The sequence below is a fragment of the Falco biarmicus genome, chromosome 5 (assembly GCF_023638135.1).
Source record: "Falco biarmicus isolate bFalBia1 chromosome 5, bFalBia1.pri, whole genome shotgun sequence".
NCBI classification, from domain to species: Eukaryota; Metazoa; Chordata; class Aves; order Falconiformes; family Falconidae; genus Falco; species Falco biarmicus.
In genome coordinates this window covers 40,108,063-40,121,449 of record NC_079292.1, presented here as the reverse complement: position 1 = coordinate 40,121,449, position 13,387 = coordinate 40,108,063, and positions in this window count along the sequence as shown.

The window sequence follows — 13,387 nt, the reverse complement described above, 5'->3', positions numbered from 1 at the left end:
GTTCCTGGGTTTTCGATATCTCTGTAAAAAGAGATGTTACTCATGTTTAAAATAAACAAATAAATATATAAATAGTTGGGGTTTTTTCTTATTTGGCTGGGGGAAACCAAAACTGAGGCATAAGAAGATTAAGAGCAATAAGTACGTGTGTGCAATAAATCTAAAGGGAGTCTCTTTAGCTGAGAAAGGTATTCTAACACACACTTTTAGGTAGGACATGAAATGCAACAAATCTTGATTATGTTGCTATCTGCTGAATTCAGCCAACTCTTTCAAAGTAGTCTTTGCTAACCCACTGGTTACAATGCCTTGCTTGGCAGAGCACTTCATGTTGCTGCATTGGAGCTGGAGCATTTTAAATCCTCCCATACTGTGTCCATGGAGCAGCTCATCAATGAAAGGTCTGGTGTAGACATTACTTGCTAGATTCTACTTCAGTTTAATCCTGTGCTGACTAGCCTTCACAGATTTAACATTGAAATATCTGCACAGAAAATTGACTACTAAGCTAGAAATGGAACAGAGTTTGGAATATATGATATTTTTAATCATAAAAAGTTAAACTGTGTCTTTGGCTTCTTTCCCAGCCTTGCTGGTTAATATGGCATGGAATTTTTATAGCCTGAATAAAAAATAATTACTGGAATCCTGGAAATCATATGGTTTCAAGTCATATGTCTAGCAAATCAAAGCCTAACTAATTATATTATTAAACGATTGTTATTGTCTAGTTACTAGCAAATATATGTTTTGAAAACCAAGATAAAATGTGCTGTAAAATGATCTTAATTTCCATTAATTGAATCAAACAATGAATGATAAAGTGAAAACAGATTTTTTAGCTAGTTGCTGTGAATAGTACTCCAAACCCGGAATTATAAGCCGGTAAGCTTGCTGGCTGGGGATGGATGCATAAAAACATCATTCAGGCAAAACCTTTTCCTCAGGGCTAGTTTTGTTTTGAAACAAGAATTTCAAATAGATGTAAATAAGCTCCAGATACTGAAGACCACCTGTTAAGGGGTGTTGGAAAAAGTTACAGAAAGAAGCAATTTACAGTCCCTATCTGCTGGTTCAGTATTTATTTGGTACACATGCAGACACACACATGTACACACACTTCAGCAAACCTTTGTCAACACTAGATTCTCAGTATCCATCCTTCTAAAAACAGACTTTTCCCATCCATCCTGACCACAGTGAAGAGACTCCCATCAGGACTTACCTAAACCTGGGTCTCTTTTATTAGGTGGGAGTTTGCATGACTAGTTTCCTACAACAGATAAAAGGTTTCCTAAGCCTATGGTTTGTGAACCTGAACCTTCATTTCAAAGGATTCTGACATATATATATACATGTAGACAAAAATAGCATGACATATTATGACAAAATCCTTTTGAACAAAAACGTTATTACACTTAGAAAAACCCTGGCTCAAGCTTACCAGCCTGAAGAAACTGTTGAGAGGCAGATCATCCATGTGACAATTTAATATGATTCTGTTTTTTTTAAAATAAGGTTTTGTGTGACCTTCTATGTTACTTTCTTCCTCTGCCCAGCTGTCTGGGCAGTTAATAAGTGCTAGTACAATAACTGTCTAGGAAAGACATACTATCTCCTTTCAGTGCTGCCTGCATCAATTCCATTTTTAATATTTTTCCTTATTATTTATTAGAGTGGTTGGTAAAGAAGCCAGGACTGTACCTTAAGTTCTGATTGAAACTTCCTTCACTTTCTTCCAGGTATTATTATGAAGTTTTAAAATGTTTGCTCTGGATAGAGAGAATGAGGGTGAAGGAGCTCTCTGACATGACATGTAAATGAAGCAGTCTCATGAGCAATGTCCTGTGTTGGTCTTTTACCAGGTGGAATGAAATGAAAGAGAATGGTCTTTAGGAACCCAAGTGCTTCACAAAGGTTGTAGTACCCTATAGAAAAGAGAGATGCTTTCTGCAGAAAGATATATTGTACCTATGGATTAGATGCCCCTTGATGATCTTAAGTTTCTCTTACCTATATGAATTTTCATGTTTTCTGGAATACCTTCTGAAACAGAGCAGCATTGCATGATTCTTTGTTCTGACCCCTGCTGTAAAAATATAGTCCCTGAAGGCTTAACAATATACTAACATTTCTGCTGAGTGGTGTTTAAGCTTGAGTAGGAGAAAGATCAAAAAGTATTACTGCCTGGACTGAAGGTCCTTTAGTGCCACTGGTCATGATATGTTCTCAGGAAGAAACATATTTGCCTGTGGGCCAGTGCCTTGACTTCTTGCATGTTAACTGGAAGCGCAGAAATTTAGTGAAGAGGGATGTAGAAGTAGTTTTTTGGAGATGTGGCCATCATGTGGAATAGCCTTCTTAGCACTTCAGAGGCAATATGACCTTCATGAGTTGTCCTCAACACTTGTCAGGTCATACGCAACCATGTTTTTGTACATCACTTAGTCTTCAGGCCAGAACTTCTTTAAATGCAGGGTTGTCATCTGCTTGGCAAGTGATGTGCTGGTGGGATGCTGAAGGTGTCTCACTGGGTGCCCCAGTCACCTGTAGGAGCCTCTGTCTTAGAATCACTCCCTTCTGTTAGCCCAGTAGGTGCCTGATCGTTTGAGGTGAGGAATTAAATGTATCCTAAACTGTTTCCTAGTAAGACGCCTTAGCCAGGCATTTAGATAAATTAATTAAAATAGTAAAATGCACTCTCACAACCTCTGCGCAACAGCCCATGTAGATCCAGATTAACTGTAGATCTTCATGCACTGGGAGAGAAAACCTGCCAGGTGCAGCTGCTGCCTTTCCTTCTCTGTCTGGCAGAGGTTTGTCTTGAACAGTTAATCATATAATCATAGAATGGTTTGGGTTGGAAAGGAACTTAAAGATCATCTAGTTCCAACCCACCTGCCATGGGCAGGGACACCTTCCACTAGACCAGGTTGCCCAAAGCCCCGTCCAGCCTGGCCTTGAACACTTGCAGGGATGGGGCATCCACAGCTTCTCTGGGAAACCTGTTCCAGTGCCTCACCACCCTCGCAGTACAGAATTTCTTCCTAATACCTAATCTAAATCTTCCCTCTTTTAGTTTAAAACCATTACCCTTTGTCCTATTGCTACATGCCCTTGTAAAAAGTTCCTCTTCAGCTTTCCTGTAGGCCCCCTTTAGATACTGGAAAGCTGCTGTAAGGTCTCCCTGGAGCCTTCTCTTCTTCAGGCTGACCAATCCCAACTGTCTCAGCCTGTCTTCAGAGGAGAGGTGCTCCAGCCCTCTGATCATCATTGTGGTTCTCCTCTGGACTCATTTTAACAGGTCCATGTTCTTTTTATGTTGGAGAGTCCAGAGATGAATGCTGGAGTTTGATGCTTCCTTCCCACATTCTCTGAACCAGCATGTTAGAGAACCTCTCTGATCCAGCTGGGTATTAGGTCAGTAACTTCACGGAGAATAATAACCTGGTTGCTGTGTTAAGCCCATTTACTGGGAGGCTCCACAGAGAGGTCACCATTCAGCTGCTCCTCTAGCTGTGTTCTCTGATTACCTTCTTTTCCTCTGGGCAAGATAATATCTCACAGGCAGAAAATATTTTATTCTTCACATCAGGATAATATGCTCATAAATATGTATAAATAAATCTCTCTTCTTATTTACAGTCTGATTAAAGCATTAAACTCCATCTTGACTTCTAATTAACAGAGCAGCAGTTACTCATTATTGTTTTGCTATGGCCTGTTCTCTGCTTAGTTCTAAGACAGCAAAGCTGTCTGTGGACATACTGATTTGCCAAGATGTTTCAGCTCATCTTTAAGGAGCTTACTCAAACTTAGCCCGTCTTTGTTGGTCTTCAATTTACAAGCAATATTGACAGTAGGGAGTTTATAATGGGAAGGTTTGATGGGAAGTAGAAGGAGACCACACACAGTTCCCAGAGGCATTTATAAACTTTCATCTGGCACTATTCGTGTTGAGTGTTCATTGTATTAAGTCTTGTATTAAGACCAATCAACATTTGGGTTTAGATCATCTATTAAAACTATCCTTCACATATGAAATTTAATTCTGTCACAGACTGGGCTTTTCTTAATCACATTTTTAAATTTACCCGTTTACTGTCTCTTTTTCATCGTCTGATGCACATACAGATACTTTTTTTTTTTTCCCCAGTTTATTTTTTTCCCCCTGAAAAGGCTAATTTAAAAAGCAGGACATCACCAATAATGGAATAACTGGCTGATTGATGAAGATCTCCACACTGACTCATGCCTAAGTAAGGGCTAAATAAAATAAAGGATTGTAAAAGAAATAGTGGATATATAGCAAGGGTTTATTTGACAGGAAAAAGATCACATCCATTTGAAGGTCTACCATATGGGATGTCTGCAGGCTTCCAAATTACTTTTGCCATTTCTTATCTTTATAAATTGCTTGAATGGAGTATAAACAAGTCAGCTAGACTAGCAATGCAATAATGAGAAGAGGAATGGCTGCACATCAAAGTGGCAAGAAAGATTCAGTATCAGTTTTGTAATGTGACTGACACCTAGGAAATACAAATTATTCTTGATAAATATTCAGCTTTATTGAAAAGAAAAAAGTAACCAGAATAAGAAACAAAGTAACAGAATAAAACTAGCTCAAGAAATAAGACTTTCAAAAGAGGATCTTGGAGAATGGAATGGTGATTTTCTTGTGAGTAGTACTTTGATTATCTGGAAAGATAACTCACTGATATGGCAATATATTCTATTTTCCGTTATATTAAGCATCATGGATCCAGGTATTCCTATTTCACTTAAAATACACATCTAGCCTTTCTTTCCACAAAGTTACATATTTTAATACAATGTGACTGAAAACTGAAATCATGCAGACATGCATTCACACCTGGGCTGTTTCAAAGCCAGTGCCTCTTGTCATTCAGCAGTACAATTCCCCAGAATTCCTGCCAGTAGGCACATCAACTTCTGCACCTATTTCAGACATAGAGAGATGAATCCCTGGTATCTCCCTGTCCAGAAAAAAATAGGGAAGCTTAAGCAAATACTGATGAAAATTACCCCAATTGGTCAAATACACAATTCCTATAATCTAAACTCTATCTACATAGTATGTTTTTCAAGTCAAATGTTTTAAAGTGCAGCCTTTTCTGCAGGGATTTCAAATAAAATAGAAAAACAAACCACTATGATATGTAAAAGGAGTTGAGAGCACAAACATATGCAGTATTTTAAAAAAAAAATATATATATATATGTGTGTGTGGAGTCATTTGTGAGATTCCCCTTTGTCAACAGCAGAACTCCTGCTAGCATTTAAAGGACCAGGATTTCATTCCTGGACTCTGTATCTAGTGGAAGGAAATAGCAGAAGTATAAGTGACAAATAAACAAATATATTCTCATGTTAAAAATAGTTTAAGAGTCTACTAAGAGAAAACAATGTATATATCAATGCAACAAACACAGATATTTCTTTCTCCTTCACTGGCATATCATATTTTACAAGTTCAGGCATGAAAACCAGCTTAGAGATGTACTTGTTTGCTTTCCCTTATTCCTGATAATTTACAGGAAAAATAATCCAGTAATATCTGGAGGATTTATGAAAAGCAGATGTTTCATTGTAATTGTGAAGGAATTAATAAAACATCTTTTCTGTTAGGTAGTTGATGTCAAACATCTGGTAGGAGAGTCACTGAGCATGAGGACTCATGAAAACCAGAGATTAGAATGCTGGGAGAGATGTAAATATTTTTCCAACAGCTAAGAGTAGTATTTTAAGGAGGTGGAACCAATTTCTTCATATAGAAGAAGGAAGAGAGATAGGGATCATATATTGAAAGAGGAGACGTTCTGACTTGACATTATGGAGGCAGGGGGGATCACCATAAGGACTGTCAGGGAGGGGGATAGGCTGCCCAGAGAGGCTGTGCAGCCTCTTTCCCTGGAGGTTTTCAAGACCCAGCTGGAAAAGCCCTGAGCTACCTGGTCTGAGCTCAGGTGTGACTCTGCTTTGAGCAGGAGGTTGCACTGGAGATCTCCTGAGGTGGTGTGAGTTTCAGGAGGTGGACAATTTGAGGTTTGCAAAGAAAACAAGAAGTATTGGAAGAGATGGGAAATTCAAGATTGTATCTGACTTCTGAATGTCAAGATGATTTAAAGAACATAATAAATATTTCCTTAACCTCTCAGTACTTGGAAGCATCATGTAATGCTGAAATCATCTGAATGCTGTTGCAATACACTCAGCAGCTCAGTTCTCATATCAGTTCCCATTTATTCATGAATAATTTATTTTATTTTATTTTATTTTATTTTAATTTCAGTTCACATTTATTCCTGAATCTATGCTAGATCTCAGCAAATATTTGGTGGTTATGCAGTTTAAATTTGGACTGGACATTTTAAGATGTACATTTTCATAGCAGACCCTACCTATCTTTACCACAGTGAGACCATATTTTTAAACAGTCCCAGGCTATATAAAGGATGCAATAAGGGTTAGTTTTCCAGTGAGGAATGTGTCATGTCATGGTTTAACTCCAGCAGCAACTAAGTACCATGCAGCTGCTTGTTCACACCCCTACGGTCTCCCTGCAGTGGGATGGGGAGAACTGGAAAAAAGGTAGAACCTGTGGGGTGAGATAAGAACAGCTTAATAAAAATAATACCAATAACAACAACAACAAAACAACAATAACAATACAATTGTAATGAAAAGGGAGACAGCAGCAGGAAAGAGAGAAATACAACCCAAGAAAGAGAAGTGATGCACAATGCAATTGCTCACCACCTGCTGACCGATGCCCAGCCAGTCCCTGAGCAGCAATTGACGGTTCCCAGCCAACTACTCCCAGTTTATGTAGTGAGCATGATGCTCTATGGTATGGAATATTCCTTTGGCTAGTTCAGGCCAGCTGTTCTGGCTGTGTCCCTTTCTGGCTTCTTGGGCACCTCCTTACTGGCAGAGCATGGGAAACCGAAAAGTCCTTGACTTAGGGTAAACACTACTTAACAGCAACTAAAACATCAGTGTGTTATCAACATTATTCTCATACTAAATCCAAAACACAGCACTGTACCAGCTACTAGGAAGAAAACTAACTCTATCCCAGATGAAACCAGGACACCTGTTAGGAAGGGAGCACTGTCATTATCCTGAATTCTCCACAGAAGGAGCTGAAACTACGCTTTTTAAGTAAATCATTAAGAGATCATGATCGAGAGTGTCTTGGCATTGGAAATTTCATTTTCTGCCCATTGGAAAAAAATAAATTAAAAGTTTCCTTTTCTTTCCCCAGAAAATCTCAAATCCCTAGCTACTGTGCTCCCTGAAGGCACGCTTTTGGGTCTGACTGATTCCAGGGTGTTCTGCAGTAAAAACCCAGAGCCAGGGTCCACAAGACCTCCACATTGCTGCTAGTTCTAGAAAAAAACTATTCCTAACCTCTAACCTTTGTGGTCCACTACAGCTTTTGAACAATTAGGAAAATCTTAAGTAAAACTTTTTCTACTTTTTTTTCTAAAGACAGTTCAAAATCTACATACCATAGAGGAAAGGGAAATAAAATATTTTGGTTTTCTTTCTGTTTCAGGGCAAACATAAAAAAAAAATAATTGGAATTTCCAGTCAAGGAGGATTTCCAGTTTGCAGCCAGTTCCTAGCAGGAGCTAGTTATCAGCTTCCATTAGACATGTGTGCCTTCACATCCTTGGAAGGACATTTTCCTCTGACACATCCAGCTGCCAGAAAGGTTGCCTTTTAGCCCTGGGCCATGATATGTTTTGTTCTGCTGTGAAAAACTGCTTTGGTTTTGTGAACTTTGAAGAGTTCTGCTACCAATTTGGTAAAGAATTATCACATTTATCATGTTTCTATGCAACTTCGATGGAATTCTGTGTTTTCATGTAAACCACAATATGCTATTATGACTATAAAGTCCAGACTTTACCTTTTGGCACAGTTCAAAGAGTATATTTGATGTTCGTTTGTATTCTGTGTCTTCTGTACTTCAGCCCTGTGCTCTTTGTTCTATTAGATCCTACCAGTTAAACAACTTGACAGGTTTTTTTGCATTTACTTGTCCCCAGTTTACTGAAAAACTGAGGTAATAGTCTTGGATTGTGTCATTTGGGTACATCACAGCAGGTGTAAAAGGTACGTAAATTTCTACAGGATAAGTGTTCAGACATTGATTTCATTCCCCTTGTGTAAATGCTTTGATGATTAACAATAGGATTCTCTGTCTGCTGAAATTTGTATTGGCTTAGGCTCTAATTTAAAATCTGTCCATTATTTTAAGGATAGATTTGGCTGTATAACCACAGGACATTATGTTAGTAGCATATAAACTATTAAACTAATTTGAAGTTAATTTGCTAAATGAAAGATATTTACAAATAGGAAAATAAATAACATAGATTTTTCATTCCAGTTTCAATGCAGCCAAATAATGTTTTTGATTTTCCCTTTTCATTGCAACTTAATAAAATCTTTTTTTGTTCGCTTTAAACTCATTTAAAATAAAGTTGCCCCTTCATAAAATCATGTAAGAGAAAAGATTTTCTCTCTTCACTTTCTTTGGCCATCATTCCCACCCAGATTCTTATCATGGTGCTTTTATATCTATTTCTTCATTTTACTGCAGCCACTTTTTCCTTCTCCTTACATAAAGTAAATGTCACAGCTTAGGAAAACCTGAACCTTTCTACTGGAATGGAAATAAACAAAATGTGGTCTTTTCCTTGTATTGAACAGCTATTAGTCCACAAAGGACACCAAGGTACTACAGAATTACTTTTGAAGCAAAGTGCTTAAGAACGCAGGTAAAGGATCCCAACCCAAACATTAAAAAATTAAAGTAGCATGGTATGTAAAAGCAATGCTAACATTGCTTGTATGTTATGCAGCTTTCTGAAAACTTTGTGTCTGTTTTTTGGGTTTTTTGAGGATGTAAGCTTTTGATTACAGGCATTGTGGGTTTGTGTGTGTTTCTGCAGTGTCTGACCTACTGGAGACAAATTCCAGTTTCATCCTCAAACTTGTATTAAATGAAAATGTGTGACAAAGTAGATGCTGGGAAGGTAAGTATGCTATTGACTTTCAGTAAGGACTGCTAACGCTATTCATTGGTACAACACTTGGAAGAGATTTCGTGTGGTACATTATTGTGAATTCACCACAAAATGATTTTTTTCAGCCCAGTTTCCCTATAAATACTGAATGTGAGGTGGAGCTGAAAGCTGAATAGATATTTCATAGGAAAGTGCCCCTAGCATGTAGCTAAAGGCATCTATGCTGGAGTGTGAATGGTTTGCCTGTTGGTAAATTTACAAAGGTAAATTCCTATACTTTACTTTCCTCAATGTGAGCCCTCTGAAGGTTCAGGTATTGTAAATTAGAGACTAAGTGGAAATGTTCACCATCAAGGATATGGTAAGATGAAAAGGAAATGAAAGTATTATATAGATAAAGCAATATACATTCAGTTTTCAGTCTTTCCCTCATTGTGTGTTACCAGCTTAACATTTGTGGGAGGAAATATATGTCGGAGCAGACATGAAGGTGACCTTGTTATAATGGGGAAAAATGCTGATAAAACATATCTCCTAAATAGTGACAGAGAAAATGTCTGCCAATCTGGGAACTGCTAGCCTGGGAATCTGGCCTGAGAAGCCAGAGTATCCTTGACAAGCCTCAGTGGGAGCCTGGGTTGGCCTCGATAAGTGTGTTTAGGAGCCTGGAGCATCCTTGACAAGCACAAAACAAACTGCCATAACCTGCAGAACAAAGAAACTGCTATAACCTACAAACTGACCTAAGAAAGCAGAAATCAGCAACAGCTGTTCCAGGAACTGGTGTCCTATGCCCACTTGTATATCCACACTAATGATATAAAAGTCATTCACTGCCTTCCCAAAATGAGCTTCTGCCTCCAAGAACTCCTTCTGTGTGAACTTGTCTACACACTCCTTTAGACCTCCCAGGGATGCCTGGGCAAAGCTGTACTCCGTGATGCGGATTATCCCTGCAGTGAGACTTTGTACATCATTGACTGGTCCACTCCTGAGAGGGGATTAATGGACTGTGCTGCTAATACTTGGAATGAGAAATATATATTAATGCATATGATTAATTAAGCAACTTGTTGCTTAACTAGTGGTAATTTGTAATACCTTGTAAATATGTATATATATGTGTGTGTGTGTATGCTTGCTTAACTATACTCAGTAAGTATACTAACCTTACTAAAAGTAATAAGTAAATTGATGGAAACAAAGAGTCCGTGTGCTTCTATATTATGGAATCCTACAAACCCATTTTCATGACCAGTTTGTGGGTTGGGTAACCCTTGTATGTTGTGGCTGTGATGGTTACATACTTCCAAAGAAATCAGCCTGAATGGTTATGTTTTAATATTAAGAAACAACAAATTGTCTCTTTTCTTCTCATTGCTAATCTTCATTGTTGTCTAATTTTATTCTTTGTCATAATTAAATGATTAACATAACCACAGCATCTTGCCCACACACTCTAGGAGAAATAGAAGTAACTTTTGGTTTGTTAAAACAACTTGGTTAGTCCTAATTTCTCATAAATTTGCTTTTTCCTAATCTTCAATGAAGTTCATACATGAATTAATGGGGTTTACTTTCAGATAGCACTACAGAGTGGAATTTAGTACTCCGACTGTAACTAGAAATATTGGTATTTCTCTACTGTCATCTGTGTGTGTACATAAACATGCACATATACAAATATTTCTTACCCAAAGGTCTGCTAGTCCCTATGAAAGACATTTAGATTTATGTTTACATTTAGCTTAAAACGAACTCCAGACTATGCACTACTTTGATCTTTGTTTTGTCTGACATACTTAAAATTCTGTAAAAAATTCTGGTTTATATCCTCATAAAGACTTTAACAAAGATATTAAGATCACTATGAACGAATTATAAATTGAAAAGGGTGTGTGTGCATATTTGTGTAAAATCACCCAAAGAAATAGCAGGAAAAGGGTTAAAAGAATGGTCCATATCTGTAATGGGGGTTATAATTTCCATTTGTGAAGTTCAGAAGTGCACATTTTTTGTTCCAGAGTTTGAACTGTGATTAGACCCACAAAGATGACTTGTCAGGGGAAGATCCCGCTTTTTAATAATATGAGGATAGCAAATGGGTCATCCTGTAGGTGTGGCCAAAACTAAACTGTGGAGAACTTTTGCCCTCTTAAAGGACAAAAAGGAACAAATTTAGGTTGACCTGAAAAAAATCTGCTCTGAGAATGAAGAGTTGTAAAAGGAGCTACAAGTAAAGTCACAACTTGCACAATCTGTCTTGATCTATTTTTATTTTTCTTCTGAAACTCAGGAATGGTGTTCTAATTGGTGACTTCAGGAACAGTTTTCCTTAATTTGGAGAAGGCCCTTGAAAGAAACAGAGATTGGCTCTTATTGCTGGAAAAGGCACTTTGAAGAAGAGCTTTTGTGTAATCACAGAAACATGATTCAAGTAACACCTGCTAAAATTAAATAAAAGTCTTCCATTTCTTTTTAGCATGAATTGGTCTAGGACATTAATAAAAGATTCTAGTGGTACAATAAATGGGAATAATAAAATAGATTTAGTCTACTAAAGTCTGTAAACTATGTCTCAGAAATTCCTTATTTTTTTCCATTCATTTTTAACAGAACAAACGTAGTACTTTTCTATGGTTTGTTTTGGCATATTTTTTTGGCAGGAAGGAAGATTAATGGGGCCTTATGTTTTATTTGTATTGCATTTCCTACGAGGATGAGAGTATAAATGTTATGACAAAACAAGATTTATTAAAAAAAAAATCAAACCCCCAAAACAATGTAGTGAACTTATTTGTTTATCTGTGTGGTTTTGGAACACCCTACTTAAATTTATTTTATTGAAACAAAAAAAAAAACGAACAACCAGCCCTGAAAAGTCTACTTCTTCTGGAAATTTTTAATAACTGAATATATGAGTTTCCTGTAGAAATGCCACTTCATCCATAAGTGTAATGAAGATCTAGTTAGAAGGGTGTTCTAGCAAAAAAATAATAAAAATTATGAAGTCTAATATAGGAAAAGCAGCATAAAGAAGTATATTTAAATCAAAAGCATTAAAAGAATAATTATTTTATACAAATCTAATCCATTTTGACTAGAACACAAACCAAAGACCTTTGCATTAAAAAAGCTAATGAGAGGCTTATGCTTTCTTTGACAATCTTGCTAACAAAAGTTGTATATATTTTATTTATTTTTTTTATTCTGTGTCTTTTTGTTATTTTGATGAATATATCTAGTTTTTCTGTTGTCATACTCACATATGACTGCCAGGAGAAGGAATTTTCCGCAGTCTCCTTGTACCCTTCCATCAGGCCTGTAGGCTGGCTTGCACCCATCAGCTTCCTCACTTTCAGTATTACCTGTCTTCACCCCTAGCATCATTCACTATTTCTAGCTCACAGCACACCCCAGTATGCTTCAATCCTTGTTCAGAAAATAATTCACATTTTTCAGTTAAAACTACCCTGAGCCCTAGATAGTAGCAGTCTGTTCTGACCTCACACATCCTGACATGAGTCACCCCAAGCTGAGTCTTTCTTTAGGATCCAGAGGAAAGGAGAAATATGGTGCAACAGCAGTGGTCTGGAGTGATGGGGAAAAGGAGGCAAGAGTTTTATGGGAGACAACTCTACACTGGAGCACAGGCTGAAAAAAGGAGAATGAAGTCAAAAGCATTCTGGATCAAAAGGTCTGGAAAACAGATCTTAAAACTACAGGATATATGGAATAGAATAGAATAGAATAGAATAGAATAGAATAGAATAGAATAAAATAGAATAGAATAGAATAGAATAGAATAGAACAGAATAGAACAGAATAGAACAGAACAGAACAGAATAGAATAGAATAGAATAGAATAGAATAGAATAGAATAGAATAGAATAGAATAGAATAGAATAGAATAGAATAGAATAGAATAGAATAGAATAGAATAGGAGTAGAATAGAATAGAACAGAACAGTTCTAGCTGGGAGTGACCTACAAAGATGGTCTAATACAATTGCCTGACCACTTCAGGGCCAACCAAACATTAAAGCATATTGTTAATGGTGTTCAAATGCCTCTGGAACATTGACAGGCACGAGGCATCAACCACCTCTCTAGGAAGCCTATTTCAGTGTTTAACCACCCTCTCGGTAAAGAATGTTCCCTAGTATCTAGTCTGAACCCCTCTTACACAGTTTTGAACCATTCCCATGCTTCCTGTCAGACTATAATGTGGAAGATTGGTTTGTAAATTTTATGTCCAAATAGAAGTATGTCGCTAGTGGATTAATCCTACCCTGGCTTATAGGGTGTTGATGTGCCATATT